The following is a 21,912-nucleotide window of genomic DNA, read 5'->3' on the forward strand; positions in this document are numbered from 1 at the left end:
ATGGGTGTGAAAAGAAATGTAGCAGAATTTGTTTCCAAATGCCTAACTTGTCAGTAAGTAAAGGCAGAGCATAAGTACCAGCCGGTTTGTTACATCCACTACTAGTACCAGAATGGAAATGGGAGAGAATAACTATGGATTTTGTGATGGGACTTCCGAGGACACAGAAGAGTCATGATGCAGTATGGGTTATAGTTGACAGACTGACCAAGTCTGCTCATTTTCTGCCAGTCCAGATGGACTACAGTTTAGAAAGATTGGCCAAGTTGTACATTGATGAGATAGTAAGACTGCATGAAGTGCCAGTATCCATCGTATCTGACAGAGATCCTAGGTTCACTTCTAGATTCTGGGGTAGTCTTCAGGAAGCCCTAGGAACTAGATTGAACTTTAGCACGACATTCTACCCACAGATAGATGGCCAGTCCGAGAGAGTGAGGACATGCTACGGGCTTGTGTGATTGAGTTTGAGGACAGTTGGGACACACACTTGCCTTTGATTGAGTTTGCTTATAACAACAGCTACCAATCAAGCATTGGGATGCCTCCATATGAAGCTTTGTATGGTAGAAAATGTAGAACCCCATTGTGTTGGGATGAAATAGGCGAAAGAAAGGTGATTGGGCCAGAAATTATTCAGCAAACTGAAGAGAAAATCATATTGATTAGAGATCGACTTAAGACTGTATCAGACCATCAAAAGTCCTATATTGATATGAAGAGAAGGGATATTGAATATGCAGTAGGTGACAAAGTATTCCTCAAGGTTTCCCCTTGGAAGAGAATTATGAGATTCGGCAGAAAGGGAAAACTAAGTCCTCGTTTCATTGGGCCATATGAGGTTCTGGAGAGAGTGAGTCCTTTGGCATATCATTTGGCACTACCTCCAAAGTTGGAGAAGATACATAACGTCTTCCATGTATCGATATTGAGGAGGTATAGATCTGACCCATCTCATGTACTACCAGTGGAAGAAATTGAAGTGAATCCAGACCTCACATATGAGAAAGAACCCATAGAGATTCTGGCTTATGAGGTGAAGCAGCTACGGAACAAGCAAATACCATTAGTGAAAGTGATGTGGAACTATCATTCGGGCCAGGAGACTACTTGGGAACAAGAGGAGGACATGAGGAGACAGCACTCACAGCTGTTCAGAGATTGATACCAGGTAAAATTTCGAGACAAAATTTATTTTAAAAGGGGAAGAATTGTAATACCTATTTGCATAGTCTGGCATATTTCACTGTTTCAGTGATCGATGTCGGTCCGAACAAGTAAGAAAAGTAGAACAACATCTAAAACACCTAGATAAGCCCTGAAAGCAAATAATTAGTAATTGCCAAATAGTTAAGTATAAAGAAGCAAAACAGAACACAAGAAGTTAAATGAGCTGGGAGTCACAGCGATGAGTGACCTTCTCGGGAATGAATGCGAGGTCAATCTAAACTCAAATTTCGAACCGTAAAATGTGATGCCGCAGTCCTTAAGACTACTGCGAACATAGTAAAAAAGAGAAAATCATGAAAAAGAGTTGTTAAGCAGTTTAAATAATAAAGTCAAGGATCCGGAAGAAATATTGAATAACTTGCAAATCGGATTGAATCAGCAACGGTCAATTTAGTCAATTCACCTCTAGAGCTGACTTCTGACCTAACTGTCCAATAAAATCGGAGAAAAAAAATATTTTGAAATATAAAATTAAATTAAAAAAGTGAGGAAAAAGAAAGAAAAAAGAAAAGAAAAGAAAATAAGATTAATGACATCACCCCATGACATGAGCATGACCTCATGAATAAATTACCATTTAATTTATTTCTTTGACTAAGCCAAACAAAGGATAAAAATAAAATTTAAAAGTTTATCTTCTCCATTGTTTCTCGTCACTTTCCTCTCTCCCTTTTATTTATTTTCTTTCCACCATTGATGAACCTAAAAGCTCTTACAAACCTTAAATTCTCACTCTAAAATTCATAGCTCTCTCAACAAAACTTTGATAATCAAGCTTAGACAAGAGATTGGGCATAAGAAAGGGAAGAAAATTTTAAGAATTAAAAGGATAGAAAAGCTTCACACAAGGTTAGTAATCTAAACTCGAAAATTTGTAGTTAAATGATTATATTCTAGTTTAATTAACTTAGAAATTGTGTAAAATCAAACAAAAACAATTGTTGAAGGACCAAACATGAAATTCTTCTAGCTAGGGTTAGGGTTTAATATGAATGATTTGATGGTTTTGAATGGTTATTTGAGGTGAATTAGGTGTGTAGATCATGAATGTACACTTTGAAATGCATTAGATAAAACTTTGTGTGTAGCTAGGGTTTTGAACATGTGAAAATTTGAAGAAAAATTTGAAAATTAGCCAAATGATGTTATTGACCTTATTTGAGTTGAGAAATGGTCAATTGTGATCATTTGTGGTGTGTATGAATTATTGAAAACAAGTTTAAATTCAGAATGGTGAAGGTCAAGCTGCCTGTAGGCAGCTTGACCTAGGTCCCTTTCAGGGACCAAAATTGAAAATTTACTAACCCAATTAGTGTGAGTCCAATTGAGAATGAAACTAGACACAAAATGACACATTTTTCATTTAGGAATCATGCCCAGAAAGTGACCATAACTTAGTGAACAATTAGGCCAAATCCAGAATTGGCAAATTGACCTGTACAAAAATGACCAAATGAACAGTAGTTACGTAAATGACCATAACTTGGTCTAGGAAGGTCCAAATGACCTGAATTTTATATCGATAGAAAGCTGAGACATAGCCCTACAACTTTCATGAAGAAAATAAACTCAAATTTTGACCATAACCTGTTTGAAAATCCATCTGCAGTCAACTCACAAAAATTGCCAAAATCTAGAATTTGCCCAGAATTTTGGGTAACATTAAATCCGGCCAGCCATGTTCAAATGGCCATAACTAGGGCTACAAAACTCCAAATGGAGTGATTCAAAAAGGGAAATAAAGTTAAGACAATAAGAAACAACTGCTATGAAGAAAACTTAGCCAAATTACCGCAGCAACATGACCAATAGAACAGTGAAAAATAGGACACCAAAACTGAAATTTTGAAATTTGTGCCTAACAGACTTAAGATTTGAGGAAACAACCATAACAAACAAATTAGATAACTAAAATGTGGTATGTGGGTGAAATTAGAATTCTCATACCTATTAAGCATTAGAAAGTCAACAAATTGACTTAAATAGTGTCATGAATAATAACCCCAAAGTGTAAATTTTAATGAACATCAAGTTTAGCATATTAAAGTTAGATATAAATAGATTTGGATTTATTCTTGGATTTATGATAAATTGTGATACTGAAACACTATAAAATGATGTGTTTCAGTTGAAAAGAATACTAAGAAAGAACCCGAGGCATCAAGTCAAGGCCAAGAGGCGACTCGCATAAGGTTTGTGCACAACATAGAAATTTCTGTAAATTTTCTTCTGCAACTTGTTTTGAATGAATTGTGATATTAAATTGTGACTTAATTGTATTGAAATGTTTATTATGCTTTTGACTTAAATTGTTTAAAGTTTACTTGTATATGTTTGAAATGGTAGTAAATGTTTGATAAATTGATAAGATAGTTTTGAAACCACAGTGTCATGACCATATATTTGAATGTCTCACTTGTATGACTAGTGGGACAAATTAGTTTTGAATTTTGATTCCTTCTCTGGCTAAAGTGTTGAGGTGTGTGCCAGTAGAAGAAGAAATTTGAATGGGTACCCATATATTTGAGCTAGCTAGCCTTGTAATTTGTCATAAGCCTCCAGCTATTAAAATGAATATGTTTCGAATGGCATGATATAACTGTGTGTTTTTATGAAATTATTTTGAGACTTTCTAAATGAAATTGTTTGGACGAAAAGTTTATAAATTATGTTTTGCATCTGTCTTTCATTTCAGTACTGTATTTGAATAAATGTGATTCGAATTATGCATAAATATTATTTTAGTATATTGTACACCACTGAGTCATAGTATTCAGCGATGACTGTTATTGCTGTCGTAGATATAAAGACTAGAGGACCAGCAGAGTGAGCTGCTGAGGATATTGGAGCTACACCCCTGAAGTTCTTTCGGATATATTTTATACCCTAATTGTAATATTTATTTTGATGTATATAAATGTTTGTACACGTATAAATTGGTCATGAGCAATTGTATAAAATTTGTAATAATATTATTTTGGATTTGCTAATGTAAAGTGGTTGATAAATGTAATTTATTTTTACTTTAATGAAAAATGAATAGAAATATTGAGTACTATTTTGATGACAATTGAGTTGTGAATTATTGATTTGAATTTTGGAGTTTGAGAAATGATGTTGAGTTGTGTTGAAGTAGTAGTGAGTTTGATGAAAAAGAATTATTGGAAGTATTTTTACAGGTTTTTTTGAAGAACTGTTTTCTTAAAATACAAACGACACTCTGCCGAAATTTTTCCAAAATTTGAGTAAAAATAAAATGGACAAAAATTTGAACTAGTTTTTAAACTTTTATTAAATGTAAGAAAATGCTCACCACTTCCAAAAAGTAAGAAAAATGTTTTAAAATCCCTTTGTAGGGTACTTAATGAGTTATCGGTAGGTGAAGTTCGATAGTTCATTAGGTATTTTACGGGATCATGTTATGCCTTACAGAAGGGTAAGGTGTGATAACCAATGTGGATAATGTTCATTTTAGTACCATTAGCAGTATCAATAGGTGGCAAGGAGGTGACAGTAGTTTTAAGGGATAAAATTTTAGAATAAGTAGTCATATGGTTACAACATGAAGAATTAAAAAGCCAAGAAGAGTTAACTAAGGTGACAGACATAACAAAATAAATTGGATTAGCAACCGACCTAACTCTACTAATCCATTAAATTTGGGTTGCTTCGATTAGCAATTGATTCAGTTAGTTGCAATGAGACTGGTTACAAATAGCAACCGATAACCAAATCAGTTGTTAAATTAATTAAATTTAAAAAAATAATTTTTTTTTGCTAATAGCAATCGAAATCAATTGTTAAATAGTAACTGAAATATAAACAGTTGCAAAAAATTTAGTGTCTTTAATTTTATAATTTTACAACCATTATGTAAATCGTTTGCTATTTACAACTAATTTAGAAACCAAAAAGTTGATTGTTAATTTAAAAAAATTATTAAAAAAATAAAATTCCAAATAACAAATAAAAAAATCAAATAAATAAAATTTTCAAAAAATTACTAAAATAATAAATTACTAAAGAAAGATTAGTACTAAAAAATTAATAAAAAAATATTATAAAAAAATTACTAATAATAACTATTACTAAAAAATTAATAAAATTAAATGTAACAAGATATTTATAAGATAAATTACTAAAACAAATTACCATATATATATACACGTATATATATTATAAAAAAAATTACTAAAAACTAATACAAAACATGAAGAAAAAAATAATGACAAAAAATAGTAAAGAAAATAGATAAGAAAGAAAATAGATTAGAATAAAAAAATGATGAATAAAATAGATGAGAATGAAAATGATGACAAAGAAAATAAAAAAAAAAAAAAGAAAGAGAGAAAGAAAATGAGTAATGGTTGCTAATTTCTTTTAAAAATAAGGTAAAAATTTTTAGGAAGAAAATTTTATAATCAATTTGCAATCGGTTACAAAAATATATTACTATTAGCAACTGATTCGCAAATTAGTTGCAAATCAAAATTAAAAAAAAAATGAGCCAGAATTTTTTGGGGGAAAAAAATCAAATTTTAATCAGTTACAAAAATAGGTTGCTAATAGCAATCGATTTGCAAATCGGTTGAAAATCAAAAAAACAAAACAAAAATTTGAGAGAAAATTTTTTAGGCAAAAAATTGATTGCTTTTAACAACCGATTCGCAAATTAATTGCATATAAAAAAAATAAAAAATTGAGCGAGAATTTTTGGAGGAGAAAATTTGGAAACTAATATACGATTGGTTGCAAAAATCAATTGTTATTAACAACCAATAAGGAATTAGTTGCAATTGATTGCTAATAGCAATCGACTTTTACAACTAATTGTAAATCGGTTGCTAACTTTAGAGTCAATTAAAATAATTCTTTAATTTAACAACTGATTCCTTAAATCGGTTGTTGTTGGCAACTGATTTTGTAATAGATTTTAGCAACCGATTTCTTAATGGATTATTAATAACAATCGATTTTAAAAATAGTTACTAATCATATATTTAAGATTTTTTCTAATATGAATTAGCAAACGATTCTTGAATCGTTTGCAAAATTTTTAAAAATTAACTATTTTACGAAAAAAAAAAGCTAAAATCACAATTAGTTATAAAATTGGTTACTTATAGCAATCGATTTTAGTCGGTTACAAAAATCAGTTGCAAAACTGATTGTTTTTTTGTAGTGCATGACAGGGGAGCAAGATGAATTGGAAGAGATAATCTGTTTGAGAAGAGCCTCCATATCACTTATTGTGATGGAAATAGAACCCTTAGTATTAGCGACAATAATAGAGAAATGTCCAGTTTTTTAGACAAACTTAGATTTAGAAGAATCACCCTGTGGTCATGGAGGTCAAGTAGGACAATTTTTAAGAATATGACCTATACCATGACAATATCTGCATTTCATAGTAGAGTAATTAAAAAAGGCATGACCAGTTTGATTACAATTCTTATAAAGTTGACTTCTAGGTTTTTCAGAAATGAGTTGTAGAAAAGTAGCTTCAAAGTGTGAAGTTTTGTTAAGGTTAAGACGGGTTTCTTTAACGATAATTTCCTGAACAACATTATCCATTGTAGGAAAGGGAGCTCGATAGAGTAAGAATGCTCGAACAGCTTCATATTCAAGGTGAAGAGCCATAAGAATTTGAATGAGAAGGAGATGATCTTCACTGATTTGGGCCTGTAATAGTTGATTCCAAATCAGATGAACTTAAGCAAGAAAATCAGTCATAGATTGTTCGAATTCTTGCTTGAGATGATGAAGAATAGTCCATAATTAATAATAGTGAGCAAGTCTGATAGTGCGGTACCAGTTAGCTAAGAAATCTCTTACCTCCTTAGCAGTTTCATAATCAACAAACTGAATATGAATGGATGGAACAAAGGTATTACAAATCCAAGTGATCTAGTGATTTTCACTATCCCAATCTTCAAGATGATTAGCAAATTTGGAATCAGTTTCATCTAGTTCCTTACTAGGTTTTGTGATATCACCAGTAACAATTTGCAAGAGTTTACGACCAATAAGAAAATTTTTCATTCCTTGAACTCAGAGATTATGATTGGGGCTAGTCAAAATAGTTGTAATTGGCTTTGCAATATCATATTTGTCCATTGTAGAAAAAACTTTGGTAAAAAAAAAAAAAAAAAAAAGATGTCAAAATTTACACGTGTTGGGAAGACGGGTTTAATGGAGTAGGTTTGATTTAGAAATATTGATTTCAAGTAGCATAGAAAAAAAAAAGCAGAAGAAAGGAAAAAATAGGGGCAAAATTCAGATAGAGTAGATATTGACAATGTGCTCTGATACCACATTAGTAGAAAAGAGTTGCTATATTTTCACTTGTTAAATCTATACAATTAGATCGACTATTTATACAATGAGATGAAGAAAAGATAGGAAAATATGTACAATAATATTCTACCATAATCAGACATATAATATTACCATTATGAGCCTAATATGAAGCCATAAATCAAGCTAACAAATCATGTAATTATGCACCTTAAGACGATGCCATAGATTATGCTTACAATTTCCAAATGGGGGTTTAAAATGAAAATTTTTTTGTGTTAAAAGGAATTAAATTCTTTCATTTCAAATATGAGAATTAATAAAAAGGAAATCAAATGAATTAAATTCTTATAAAATCTCACATTCCAAATGTGACACTCCTTACCCGTTTATAGTGTAGTCAAGCGAGGCATGCCACACCCGGTACCGGAGCGCCTTAATTTATCTTATAACATTTCCTAATAATTGCATTTAATTTTTATCAAATTAAGTCTAATTTATTTATCGGAGAAACCGACGGAGTTTCTCCTAATTTATTAGTAATTTATCAATTTCCACCTGTTAAAATTTTCAACAATATAATCTCAAATAATGAAAATTATTCATCATATTTTATTCCAGTACTTCATATCAAAGTCACAATCTCACAAATTTTCATTTATCATGAATAAATAAACTACTACTCATATATAAACAAAATATTCATTTACATTTTTTTTACATAAATTGTAATAATTACAAAAGTTCATCATTTACAATACAAAATGAATACCTAATTACAAAATATAAAAACTACTAATAAGTTCAGTGCGTCCTACCAAAATGCACTGCAGATGTAGTGACACTGTACACAATGCAAATCTGACCCTCACCCAGTCTGAGGTCTGCTGGGTTCTCGCTCTGTGTCTCCAGTACCTACATGTGGCAAAAAGTGACATGCTAAGCAATACAGCTTAGTGGTGCCAATATAAAATAAAAATAAACTAAAATAATTAAATATACAAAAATTATGATATTATTTTATGCAAACTAATTTTTTATAATTATTCATAATATTATTAATTTTAGTACTTTTTGTGTTCATTATTCGATTATAAGATATTACGACTTATTTGGTTGCTCAAGTAACCTATACTAGTGACTGGACTGAATAAACAGCTAAACTGGCACTGGGTACCAAGTATCTTGGGCCATCACACCATCGGTCACAAAGTATCTGCCAGGTGTGCTTCAGAACAGCTAATAAGCTATAATTATCATCGGCCACAAGGCCAAGTATATCAAGTGTATCAAAATAGCCAAAAGCCATAATATTGTAAAATGGCACTATATGCCATAAATCATGAAATGGCATGAAACCATATGCAGTACTGCTATCGAAACCCTATTGGCATACCAACGTATCCAAACCAATCATACTAGGCATACTATGACATATTACAAAGTTAATTGTTTAATTCTTTGCATTTGAGGATTGGTGGTTACTATTCACCTTACTATTCATGTAAAAATATTGACTTTTTCATAATTAATAGGTAAGCAAATTCTAATTGCACTAAAATACCACATTTTGGGTTTTACATTTGTCGGCATTGGTTGCCAGTTTCAATTCAAAGCTCATTAGAAGTTATTTCAAAGTTTCAGATTTGGTCACTTAGGTTTACTGTTCCATTGGACCAATCTACAGTGAGAATTTAGCTAAACTTTCTTCATTAAAGTTGTTCCTCAATGTGTCTTCTTTAATTTCCTTTTTGATTCACTCCATTTGGAGTTTTGTAGCTCAAGTTATGGCATTTTTACCATAACTGGCTGGATTGGTATATTCCCAGATTTTCTGGGCAAAATTGGTTCTGGCAATTTTGATGTCCTAAATTTGGCTAGCAATTTGAATTGGTTATGGTCCGAATTTTGGTTTCTGTTCTTCATGAAAGTTGTTCTACATTGTCTAAGATTTCCATGGGTTTAAAAATCCGGTCATTTGGACCTCTCTATACAAAGTTATGGCCATTTGAACAAACACTATTTATTTAGTCATTTTCCAAGTCCAGAATTTTGGTTACCTGAATTTAAGCAAATTTTAGGTCAACTTAAGTTGATTTTCTGGGTAGGTTCTCTCCATAAAAAATGTGACATTATATCCCAAGTTTTACCTCTAATTAGCCTTGTACTAATTGAAGCTACACAAGTCAAGTTATTGCTGCCCAAACACACTAGACTTAAGTTTAGGATTTCTGGCACAAAAGGGGCAGCACACTAATTCACCATCCAATGCCACAATAAACTTCATTTTATTGTCAAACTTTATCAATAGTTGCTAATTGACCATTAGAACATAATTTCATTATCAATTCCACAAAACCCCAATTTTTGGGTTCAAAAACCTAACCAAAATTTCCCAATTGCACATAACACATGTAATTCACTTCATACTTCATATTTATTCTCATAATTAAACTAGAATTTTAGTTTAAATTGAATTAAACACCGTAACTCTTCTCTCTACCATGGCTGCCAAAAATCAAGGGGTACCCTAACATGCATATTTTTGTTAAATTTCTACAATTTATCATTTAATACATGATTCTAACATATAATATAAAGAGAGAGATAAGGAAATTGGCACTAATTTCTTAGTGAGCAAATCCCAACTTCCAAAACTTTAAGTTTTCTCCTTCCTTTTTGTTCCCAAGCTCTTAATCAAGGTTAAATAGCAAGTTTTAATGAAGATGACTAAGGAAAATATGGTGAGTTTTCGAGGGAAATTGGAGCTTAGAAGAGTCGGCTATGGAGGAATTGTAGAGAGAGAGGGGTTCAGCCTTCATAAGAAGAAGAAGAAGATGGTGGACTTTTAATTCATTAATCTCATTTTTGGCTTTTTATAGTGAAGCTTGTTTAATTGTGATTGGCTAATAAGTTTTTAATTCCATCATCTTATGTCATGCTTATGTAATAAATCCAATTAAATTTCATTTTATTCTCTTCTTTTCTCTACTCATATTTAATTAAATTTTTATCAATATTTATTCATATTTTCCATCATAAATCTCACTTACTTAAATGGACAAGTTGGTCAAAAATCACCTCTGAAGGTGAAATGACCAAAATGCCCTTCGTTTAACTTGTTGAGTAAAATTCTCTGTACCGATTTAGAAAATTTTCTTAACATTTTCTTGGCATTCTTTTGTCATCTAAAGCTCAATAACTATTCACTGGAGTCCCAAAAATTATTTCACAGGATTTCTCCATGGGTCTAGGGTAAGCAACTGTCTTTACAGTCGCTTCCCGTTAGGTCACCCATTGCTATAGCTACGTGTCACACCTCACCCCTTTGTAAGGCATGATATGATCCCGTAGAATACCTATTGAACTACCAAACTTCACCTACCGATAACTCATTAAGTATCCTACAAGGGATTTTAAAACTATTTTCTTACATTTTGGAAGTGGTAAGCACTTTGGTAGGAATTAAAATCATTTATTCGAAGTTTTAAAACTACTTAAAATTTTTGTCCCATTTTATTTTTCTGCAATTTTTTTAAAAATTTCGGCAGAGTGTCGTCTGTATTTTGAGAAAATAGTTCTTTAAATACCTAAAAAAAAAAATACTTTCAATAAATTTTCCACAACTCCCAACCTCCTAATAGTCTCAATTCAACTCAAAATTCTCAAATCAAACCATTTCAAAATAATTCCATCAACATTGCATTCAATAAAGCTAATTTACATTTACAAGTTTAATTTACAGACATAAAATCCAAAAATAATATTATTACAATTTATAAATACAATTGCTCAACTTTACATTAATACATATGAACAATATTTATTTACATCAAACTAAATTACATTGGATATAAAATAATACGCATACAAAATCAACAAAGACTTTTTCAGTTCAGTAGTTCACTCTGCTGCTTTTTCCTTGCTCCTATCTGCGATAGCAAAATAAGCTATCGCTGAGTATAAAAATACTCAGTGGTGCACAATAAAGATTTGAAATGCAGTACATAAAACATTCATTGATAAATCACAATTTAAATATTTCACAATTACATTTCACAAATTATCAAAACTCATTATAGCAGAATTTTGGTCAAACCATTTAATAAATATAGTGTTGCCAATTCATACACAACTTAAGCCATGACACAAAATTTCTGATCAATGCCATGTTGTACACCACAACAAAGCAATCTGCAACCCCACTAATCGAAATTAATGAGGGAGGTGGTTAGCTAGCAAATGAGTACTCATCCGATCTATAACCTCAACTGGTAAACCAGAGAGGGAGGAAAAGTAATCGATCTCACCCCATAAATGGAGGAGGAATTAAAGGCACTGCCATGCTAAGTGTGAATAAAAAATCTATTTCAAACATTTTATTCAAATAATTAATGAGAAATCCGATAAATTTCCAAAGTCATAGTTTCATTCACAAAGTGGCAACACAATTCATGATTAACACCAAATTTTCATAAATCATACCAAATCAATTTTTCAATTACAAAATGCTCAAATAAGGTTTATTGTGCACAAACCTGACGTGAGTCGCCTCTAAGCCTTGACTCAGTCTCTCAGACCTTCCAAGTTTTTTTAGCTGAAATACAAAATTTATAATGTCTTAGTATCTTTACTTCATAACAATTCCAATAACTAATTCCAATATGTTTAAACTTATATTCTTGCAAATTTTCATGTTGAGGTTACTATTCATGATACTATTCAAGTCAAAATATTGACTTTCTTATGCTTAAAAGGTATGGGAACTCCAATTATACTCACATACCACATTTTGGTCACCAATTTTGTTGGTTTTGGTTGTTTTCTTAAAACTTAGGTCTTTGAGGCGAAATTGCAAATTTTTAGTTTTGGTGTCTTATGTTGCATTGTTCCATTGGTCATTTTGCTGTTAGAATTTGGCTAAGTTTTCTTTATAGAATTTGTTACTTATTGTCTTACCTTTATTCTCCTTTTTGAACCACTCCAATTAGAGTTTTATAGCTCAAGTTATAGCCATTTGAATCATGGCTAACGGATTGGACTTAACCCAGATCTCTGGGCACCAAACTAGTTCTAGCAGTTTTAGGTCACCAATTTTGGGTAGCCAAATGACTTGGTTAAGGGCATAATTTGGATTTATATTCTTCATGAAAGTTTTAGGTCTATATCTTAGCTTTCCACTGGTAAAATGTCAGGATATTTAAACCTACCTAGCCCAAGTTATGGCCAAATGAACAAATACTGTTCATTTGGTCATTTTTGTATAGGTCAGATTGCCTAATTTGGATTTGGTCAATTTGTTCACTAGGTTTTGGTCACTTTTTGGGCATGATTCCTAAATGAAAAATGTGTCATTTTGTGTCTAGTTTCATTCCCAGTTGGCCTCACACCAATTGGGTTGGTAAAATTTCAATTTTGGTCCCTGAAAGGGACCTTGGTCATGCTGCCTGCATACTACCCATAACCAGTCCGAATTTCCAATTGGTTCTAACACTTCCAACATACAACAATTGGTCACAAATGACCATTTCTCACCTCAAACAAGGTCAACCACACCATTTAACAAATTATCACATTTTTGTCTTCGAAACCCTAGGTGCCAAAACCCTAATACACATATTTATTACATTTAATCAATTCTAAGCATACCAACATCACTTCCACATTCAATTAAGCTTCCTAACATATTGAATTCAATCAAAACACAAGCATATCCATAGCAAAATCTAGCTGACCGAATTTACTTCTAGTCATCCACACTTGTTTTTATTTCATTTTAATCATATTTCTAAGTTCTTCATGCTATAATTACCATTAATTCAACTAGAAAGTTAAGTTTAATTTACTAACCTTAGTGCAGAAAATTTTTCCTCTTCAAACCTCTTCTTTTCTTCTTTCTTTCTTCTTGGACCTTGTTTTCTATTTCCCCAAACACTTTTTAACTTTGTCAAGGCTATTTTCTATGGTGGGATCTTGAAGTTTTCAAGCTCAAGAATGAGCTTCAATGGTGGTTTTATGGAGAGGGAGAGATGAGAGATGGGAGACGGCAACTTGTGGAAGATAACACTTTTTGTCTTTTTTTTTTCTTTTCTTTTATGAATTAATCCTTATGGAAGACTACAATTTAATTTGAATAAATTTATTAATTATAATAGTTATTGCATCATGCATGAGGTCATGCATGATGTCATTCACCTTTCACCTTTTTCTTTCTCTTTTTTTTTATTTATTTTTCCATTAGTTCTTTAATTTAATTCTCGATTTCGAAATTTTCTTTTCTTTGATTTTATTTGACAGTTAGGTTAGGAGTCAGCTCTCGGGGTCAATTGACCAAATTGCCCTTCGCCAGTTCGACCCGGTTTGCAAATAATTCAATATTTCTTTCGAATCTCTGACTTAATTATTTGACTGGCTTAACAGTTCTTTTTCATGATTTTCTCTTTTCCACTGTGTTTGCAATAGTCCTAAGGACTGCGGCGTCACATTTTACGGTTCGAAATTTGAGTTTAAATCGACTTCGCAGTCCTTCCCGAGAAGGTTACCCATCGCTGTGACTCTCGGCTCATTTAACTTCTTGTGTTTTGTTTTTTTTTTATTTATACTTAACCAATTGTCAATTTCTAATTATTTGTGTTTAGGGCTTATCTAGTTGTCTTAAGTGTGGTTCTAATCCCCTAAATTATTCGGATTGACACCAGTCACCAGAATAGTAAAATATACCAGGCTCTGCAAGTAGGGGTGTTACAATTCTCCTCCCCTTAAAATAAATTTCGTCTTGAAATTTTACCTGGTATCAATCTCTGAACAGCTGTGGGTGCTGTCTCCTCATGTCTTCCGCTCGTTCCCAAGTAGCCTCTTGGCCCGAATGATGGTTCCACAATACTTTCACTAACGGGATCTGCTTATTCCGTAGCTGCTTCACCTCATAAGCCAGAATCTCTATGGGTTCTTATTCATATGTAAGGTCTGGATTCACTTCAATTTCTTCTACCGTTAGTACATGAGATGGGTCTGATCGATACCTCCTCAACACGGATGCATGAAAGACATTATGTATCTTCTCCAACTCTAGAGGTAGTGCCAACCGATATGCCAAAGGACCCACTCTTTCCAGAATCTCATATGGCCCAATGAAGCAAGGACTCAGTTTCCCCTTTCTGCCGAATCTCATAATTTTCTTCCAAGGGAAAACCTTGAGGAATACTTTCTCACCCACTGCATACTCAATATCTCGCCTCTTCAGATCAATATAGGACTTCTGATGGTTTGATGCGGCCTTGAGTCGGTCTCTGATTAATCTGATTTTCTCTTCAGTTTGCTGAATAATTTCTGGCCCAATCATCTTTCTTTCACCTATTTCATCCCAACACAGGGGAGTTCTGCATTTTCTGCCATACAAAGCTTCATATGGAGGCATCCCAATGCTTGATTGGTAGCTGTTGTTATAAGCAAACTCAATCAAAGGCAAGTGCGTGTCCCAACTGCCCTCAAACTCAATCACACAAGCCCGTAGCATGTCCTCCAAGATCTGAATTACCCTCTCTGATTGTGGGTGGAATGCCGTACTGAAGTTCAATCTAGTTCCTAGGGCTCTTTGAAGACTACCCCAGAATCTAGAAGTAAACTTAGGATCTCTGTCTGATACGATGGATACTGGCACTCCATGTAGTCTCACAATCTCATCAATGTATAACTTGGCCAATCTTTATAAACTGTAGTCCATCTGAACTGGCAGAAAATGAGCAGACTTGGTCAGTCTGTCAATAATGACCCATACTGTATCATGACTCTTCTGTGTCCTTGGAAGTTCCATCACAAAATCTATTATTATTCTCTCCCATTTCCATTCTGGTACTAATAGTGGATGTAACAACCCAGCGGGTACTTGGTACTCTACCTTTACTTACTAACAAGTTAGGCATTTGGAAACAAATTTGGCCACATCTCTTTTCATACCCATCGACCAGTAATGCTCCTTTAGCCCTCTATATATTTTTGTACCACCAGGGTGCATGGCAAAAGGAGACTCATGTGCTTCCTTCAAAATGATCTGCCTCAAATCAACATCATTAGGAACACACATTCTGCCCTGGTGTAGCAATAAACCATCATCTCTTATTGAGAATTCTGGTTTCTTGCCCTATTGGACTTCTTCCAATAGCCTCTGATACTTCTGATCATTCTGAGCAGCCCTTTTGATCTAATCAATCAACACTGGCTATACATGCCATGCAACTACTATCTGCCCCTCATCATTAATCTCTAAGCTGGCATGTAATGATCTCAACTCATGTACCATAGACAAAGGAGTAACCCATAGACTTGCCATAGTTTTGTGACTTAAGGCGTCAGCCACAACATTAGCTTTCCCTAGCTGATAGTCTATCAGACAATCATAGTCTTTTAACAACTCTAACCATCTCCTCTGTCTCAACTTCAACTCCTTCTGAGTGCCTAAATACTTCAAACTCTTATGATCTGTATAGATGTAACACTTTTTCCCATACAAATAGTGTCTCCAGATCTTAAGAGCAAACATAATACCTGCAAGCTCTAAGTCATGTGTCGGATAGTTCCTCTCATGCGGTTTTAGCTGGCGTGATGCATAGGCAATGACATTTCGATCTTGCATCAGTACACAGCCTAACCCATTGTGAGAAGTATCACTGTAAACTTTATATTCTTTACCCGGTGTAGGTAAAGTCAGGACTGGAACCTCAGTCAAACACCTCTTCAATTCATCAAAACTCTGCTGGCATTTATCCGTCCACTGAAATTTCACATCTTTCCTAAGCAGCTTGGTCAATGGAGATGCCAACATGGAGAATCCCTTCACAAATCTATGGTAATATCCAGCTAAACCCAGAAAACTATGAATCTCTATGATATTTCTGGGTGGCTTCCAATTAAGGACAACTTCTATCTTGCTAGGATCCACCTTAATACCCTCTGCCAATACTACATTCCCTAAGAATATTTCTTTCAGCCAAAATTCACACTTTAATAATTTGGCGTATAGTTATTTCTCCCTCAAAGTGTGCAGTACAATCTGCAGATGTCTATCATGCTCTTCTGCAGTCCTCGAGTAAACTAATATATCATCTATGAATACCACAATAAATTGGTCGAGGTATGGTCTAAAGATAGTGTTCATCAGATCCATAAAAGCAGCCGGAGCATTAGTTAACCCGAATGGCATGACCAAGAACTCATAATGGCCATAGCGGGTTCTAAAGGCAGTTTTAGAAATACTTTGCTCTTGTACTTTCAGCTGATAATAACCTGATCTCAGGTCAATTTTGGAGAACACAGCTGCACCCCTCAACTGATCAAACAAGTCATCAATGCGGAGCAATGGGTATCTGTTCTTTATTGTCACCTTATTCAACTGCTGATAGTCAATGCATAGCCGGAGAGTGCTATCATTCTTCTTTACAAATAACACTGGCGCTCCCCAAGGTGACACACTAGGGTGGATAAAGCCCTTGTCAAGCAGCTCTTGCAACTACACTTTCAATTCTTTTAGTTCTGTGGATGCCATTCTGTATGGTGTTATGGAGATTGGGTCCACACCAGGCATAACATCAATCTCAAACTGCACTTCTCTTTCTGGAGGTAATCCTGAAAATTCATCAGGAAATACATCTGGAAAGTCACATATCGTAGGGATGTCCCTTAATTCACATATCGTAGGGATGTCCCTTAATGCTGGACTACCCATTTGGGTGTCTATCACATGTGCCAAGTACGCCTCACACCCCTTCCTAATCATTTTTCTGTCCAGTGCAGCTGAAATAATGTTTGATGATAATAACCGCCTCTTCCCATGTATTACTACATCACCATATTGTGGGAGACCAAAAGTGACTGTCTTAAGTCTACAGTCAATCATTGCATGATGCTTGGCTAACCAATCCATGCCCAAGATAATGCCATAATCTCTGAAGGGCATTTCAATCAAATTAGACAGAAAAGTGTGTCCTTGGATCACCAGAGGACAATCCCTATATAGTCTATTTACCCTGACCTCTTGGCCTAATGGATTAGTTACTAGCACATCATAGTCCATTGGTACACACTGAATAGCAGTAGAACACATCACACTAGCACTGACATATGAATGTGTGTAGCCATGATCAAACAACACATGTACATCTTGGTCAAGGATGGAGAAAATACCAGCTACTACGTCTGATATTTTAGCCTCCTCCCTCTGATGCATTGTATACACTCTGACTGGTGCGCTACTGGGTACTGGTTGGTTAACAGTACTTTGACTTCTAGGAGTGTTACCAGGACCCCTACCTCTGCCTCTACCTCTATCAGCTGGTTGTGACCCTCTAGGTGCAGAGACTTGCACTGATCCCTCAGATATAGCAGAAGGTCCATATCGGCGTGGACTAGTACAATCCTTGGCGAAATGTCTGCTCCCTCCATAGTTAAAACATGCACCTGTGGCCTTGAAACAAACCCCACTGTGTGTTCAACCACAAGTTTCACACTGCCGTACTGATAGAGCTCCTCGGGGTGCTTGCTGGGTCTACTGACCAGACCGGGGTGGTCTTTGGCCAGAGAATCTGCCTCTACCAGATCTGCGAGAGCTAGATCGTCCAGACTATTTTCTCTTCCCTGAACCACTTTCAGGTGCTTGTCCAGTAGTCTTTTTAGTCTTCTCTTTCTCTGGTGCACCCTTCTTCACTGCCCCGTCTAATTCTATCCTTTCTAGTTCTAAGGCCTGTGAAATCAACTCAGAAAAATTCTGATATCTGAATCCCACAACTTGCATTCTTAAGCTAGGCCTTAACCCAGCCTCAAACCTCTTACATCTGTCTCTGGGAGTGGAGACTAAGCTTCCCACATAGTGGCTTAGCCTTAAAAAGTCCTGCTGTAACACCCCTATTTGTATAGCCTGGTATATTTCACTGTTTCGGTGATCGGTGTCGGTCCGGACAATTAAGGGGATTAGAACCATACTTAAGACAACTAGAGAAACCATAAACACTAATAATTAGTGATTTCCAATTGGTTAAGTATAAATAAGAAAAACAGAACATAAGAAGTTAAACGAGCCGAGAGTCATGGAGATGGGTGACCTCCTCGGGAACGACTGCGAAGTCATTTTAAACTCAAATTTCGAACTGTAAAATGTGACGCTGCGGTCCTTAGGACCCTTATGAACACAGTGGAAAAGAGAAAATCACGAAAAAGAACTGTTAAGCCAGTCAAATAATTAGGTCAAGGAGCCGAAAGAAATATGAAATTATTTGCAAACCGGGAAGAACCGGCGAGGGGCAATTTGGTCAATTGACCCCGAGAGCTGACTCCTGACCTAACTGTCAAATAAAATTGGAGAAAAGAAAATTTCAGAATCGAGAATTAAATTAAAAAACTAATAGAAAAATAGAAAAAAAAAAGAAAAAGAAGAAGATGGAAAAGTCAAAGGTGATGACATCATGAATGATGTCACTAAGAAATTAATTAAGTTATTTATTAATTTGGAATTTTTGGTCTTCTAAAAGGGATAAGATTAAAGAAAAGAAAACAAAAAAAAAAAAGAAAAACCTTATTTTCTTCTTCCTTGGTGCCGCCCACTTTCTTCCCACACTTCCTCCATGAAAATCCTTCCCTTAAGCTTACACTAAGCTTAATTTCTCCTTACCCAACCTTAATAACCCTCATAAAAACTTCATTAGAGCTTGATAATGTAACTTGGGAAGAAGACTACAAGAAGAAAGAAGGGCTAAGAGAGAGATTTGAAGCTTTAAATTGAGGTTAGTATGTTAAACTCCTTATTCTTCCATTTAAATGCATGTGTGATGAATGAAATGAGCTTAGAAATTATGAAATGAAATAAAATCATGGGAGAAGGACTAAACTAAAATTTTGGGCTGGTTGATGGGAGTATGATTGGTATGGGTTGATGTGTTTAAAGGGAATTAAAGATGTTAATAAACTTACATTAGTATGGTGTTAAGATGGAAATGCACCAATTGTGATTAAATGAGTTAGGGTTTCTGAACTAAATTTTGGAGAAATGCATAATTGATATCTTTGACCAATTGTGAACTGAAAAATGGTCAATAATGACCAAAGGAAATGTATGGGAAGTGTTAGAATGGAAGACAAATTCGTAGGTCAATTGGTCATGCTGCTGGCAGCATGACCAAACCTACTTTGAAGGACCAAAACGGGAATTTTACAAGCCCAATTGATATGCCACCAATTGGAGATGAAAATAGACATAAAATAGCACAATTTTCATTAAGGAACCATGGCAAAAAACTGACCAAAACTTAGTGAACCAATTGACCAAAGTGAAATGAGAGCAGGCTGCCACAGCACAAACTGACCAAATGAACAGTAACTGTTCATTTGGTCATAACTCGAGCTAGACAGGTCAAATTGACCTGAAATTTTACCAGTGATTAGATGAGATATAGACCTAAAACTTTCATGAAGAACACCACCCCAAATTATGCCATTAACCTAGTCAAATTATTGAACAAAGTTGAGTTATTAAACCTGCAACTCTGCAGAATTGCCATTTGAGCAGTAATGTTTGAATGGCTATAAATTTCTCTAGAAAACTCGGATTTAGGTGATTCTTAAACCGATGGAAACCTAAGACATAGTAGAAAATTTCATATGAAGAAAGTTAGCCCAAATTATGAACTTAACTTGATCAAATTACTGAACAAAATTGGATCAAAAACCTGCCAGAACCATAGTTGCAGTATGAACAGTGCAAGTGAACAGTAACTGTATTTTGGCTATAACTTGAGCTAAAAAACTTCGATTGGGGTGATCTAAAAATGAGAATACACTAAAGACAATAAGGAACATTTTCTATGAAGGAAGTTTTGCCAAATTCCAACAGTAGATTGACCAATGGAACAGTGCAACTTCGGAGCACCAAAATCGAAAATTGGCAATTTTGCCAAAATGACCTAAGCTTTGAGAAAATGACCAAAACCAACAAGTTTAATGACCAAAATGTGGTATGTGGGTGAAGTTAGAGTTCCCATACCTATTAAGCCTTAAAAAGTCAATAATTTGACTTGAATAGTGCAGTGAATAGTAATCCGAAACACAAAATTTAAAGAACGTCGAATTTAGCACGTTAGAGCTAGGTAGTTGTGAAGCTAAATTTATTTTGGATTTATGTTAAGTTCTACTACTGAAACATTATAAAATTGTGTGTTCAGTTGAAAAGAATATCGGGAAGGAACCCGAGGAACCGAGTCGAGGCTAAGGGACGACTCGCTTGAGGTTTGTGCACAATAAACCCTATTTAAGCATTTTATCATTGAAAAATTGATTTAATACGCATTATGAATTTATGAACTTTTGTGTTGCCACTTTGTGATCAAATTGTAACTTTGGAAATTGATTTGATTTTTATATGCAATATTTGAATGAAATGTTTGAAATGGATTTTTGATTCACACTTAGCATGACAGTTACTTATTATTCCTCCTCCATTTATGGGGTTGAGATCGTTTATTTTCCTCCCTCTCTGGCTTGCCAGTTGAGGTTGTAGATCGGATGAGTACTCATTAGCTAGCTAGCCACCTCCCTCATTGGTTTCGATTAATGGGGTTGAGATTGCTTTGTCGTGGTGTACAACACGGCATTGATTGGAAAGTTTGTGTCATGGCTTAAGTTGTGTATGACTTTGGCAACACTGTGTTTATGAAATTGTTTGACTAAACTGTGTTTAATAGATTATTTGACAAAATGGTGTTATTATGAACTTGGATATTTGTGAAATGTGATTGAGAAATATTTAAAGTATTTTTGGCAATGAATGATTTATTTATGGCATTTTAAATTTTTATTGTGCACCACTGAGTATTTTTATACTCAACGATGGCTTATTTTGCTGTCGCAGATAAGAGCAAGGAAAAAGCAGCAGAGTGAGCTGCTACTGAGTTGAAGATCACATCAAGCTTTTGTACGGGTATTATTTTATACCCTTGTAGATAATTTTGATGTAAATATGGAAATGTTGTATGTATCAATGTAGTTGAGCAGTTGTAAATAAATTGTAATAATATTTTTTGGATTTTCTTCTGTAAATTTAATATTGGTGCTTATGAATTTCTTATTTTATGCTTGTGAATGGAGATATTAAATATTTTGAGATGAGAAATCTTGTTTTGTATTGTGAAATTATTTTGAAGTGTGTTGAACTGAGTTGGTTGAGTTATTGAAGGTTGGGAGTTGTGAAATATTTTTGGAAGTGTTTTTTTTAGGTAATTGAAGAACTGTTTACTCTAGTTTTCAAACAGAACTCTGTTAAAATTTTTATAAAAATTGCAGCAAAATTTAAAATGGACAAAATTTTTACTAGTATTTAAGTTTGAATAAATGACTTTTTAATTC

The 21,912-nt window shown here is 34.1% G+C and overlaps 1 long non-coding RNA gene across 1 annotated transcript; it reads left to right on the top strand.

The window, feature by feature from the left end:
- The first annotated feature begins 20,731 nt into the window (after nt 1-20,731).
- Nucleotides 20,732-21,592, top strand: LOC131182518 (uncharacterized). Its single transcript, XR_009150798.1, has 2 exons — nt 20,732-20,796; nt 21,419-21,592. It is a non-coding gene; the product is annotated as an uncharacterized LOC131182518 (long non-coding RNA).
- The last annotated feature ends 320 nt before the right edge of the window (nt 21,593-21,912 follow it).

This window comes from Hevea brasiliensis, chromosome 8, assembly GCF_030052815.1.
Source record: "Hevea brasiliensis isolate MT/VB/25A 57/8 chromosome 8, ASM3005281v1, whole genome shotgun sequence".
Taxonomy (NCBI): Eukaryota; Viridiplantae; Streptophyta; class Magnoliopsida; order Malpighiales; family Euphorbiaceae; genus Hevea; species Hevea brasiliensis.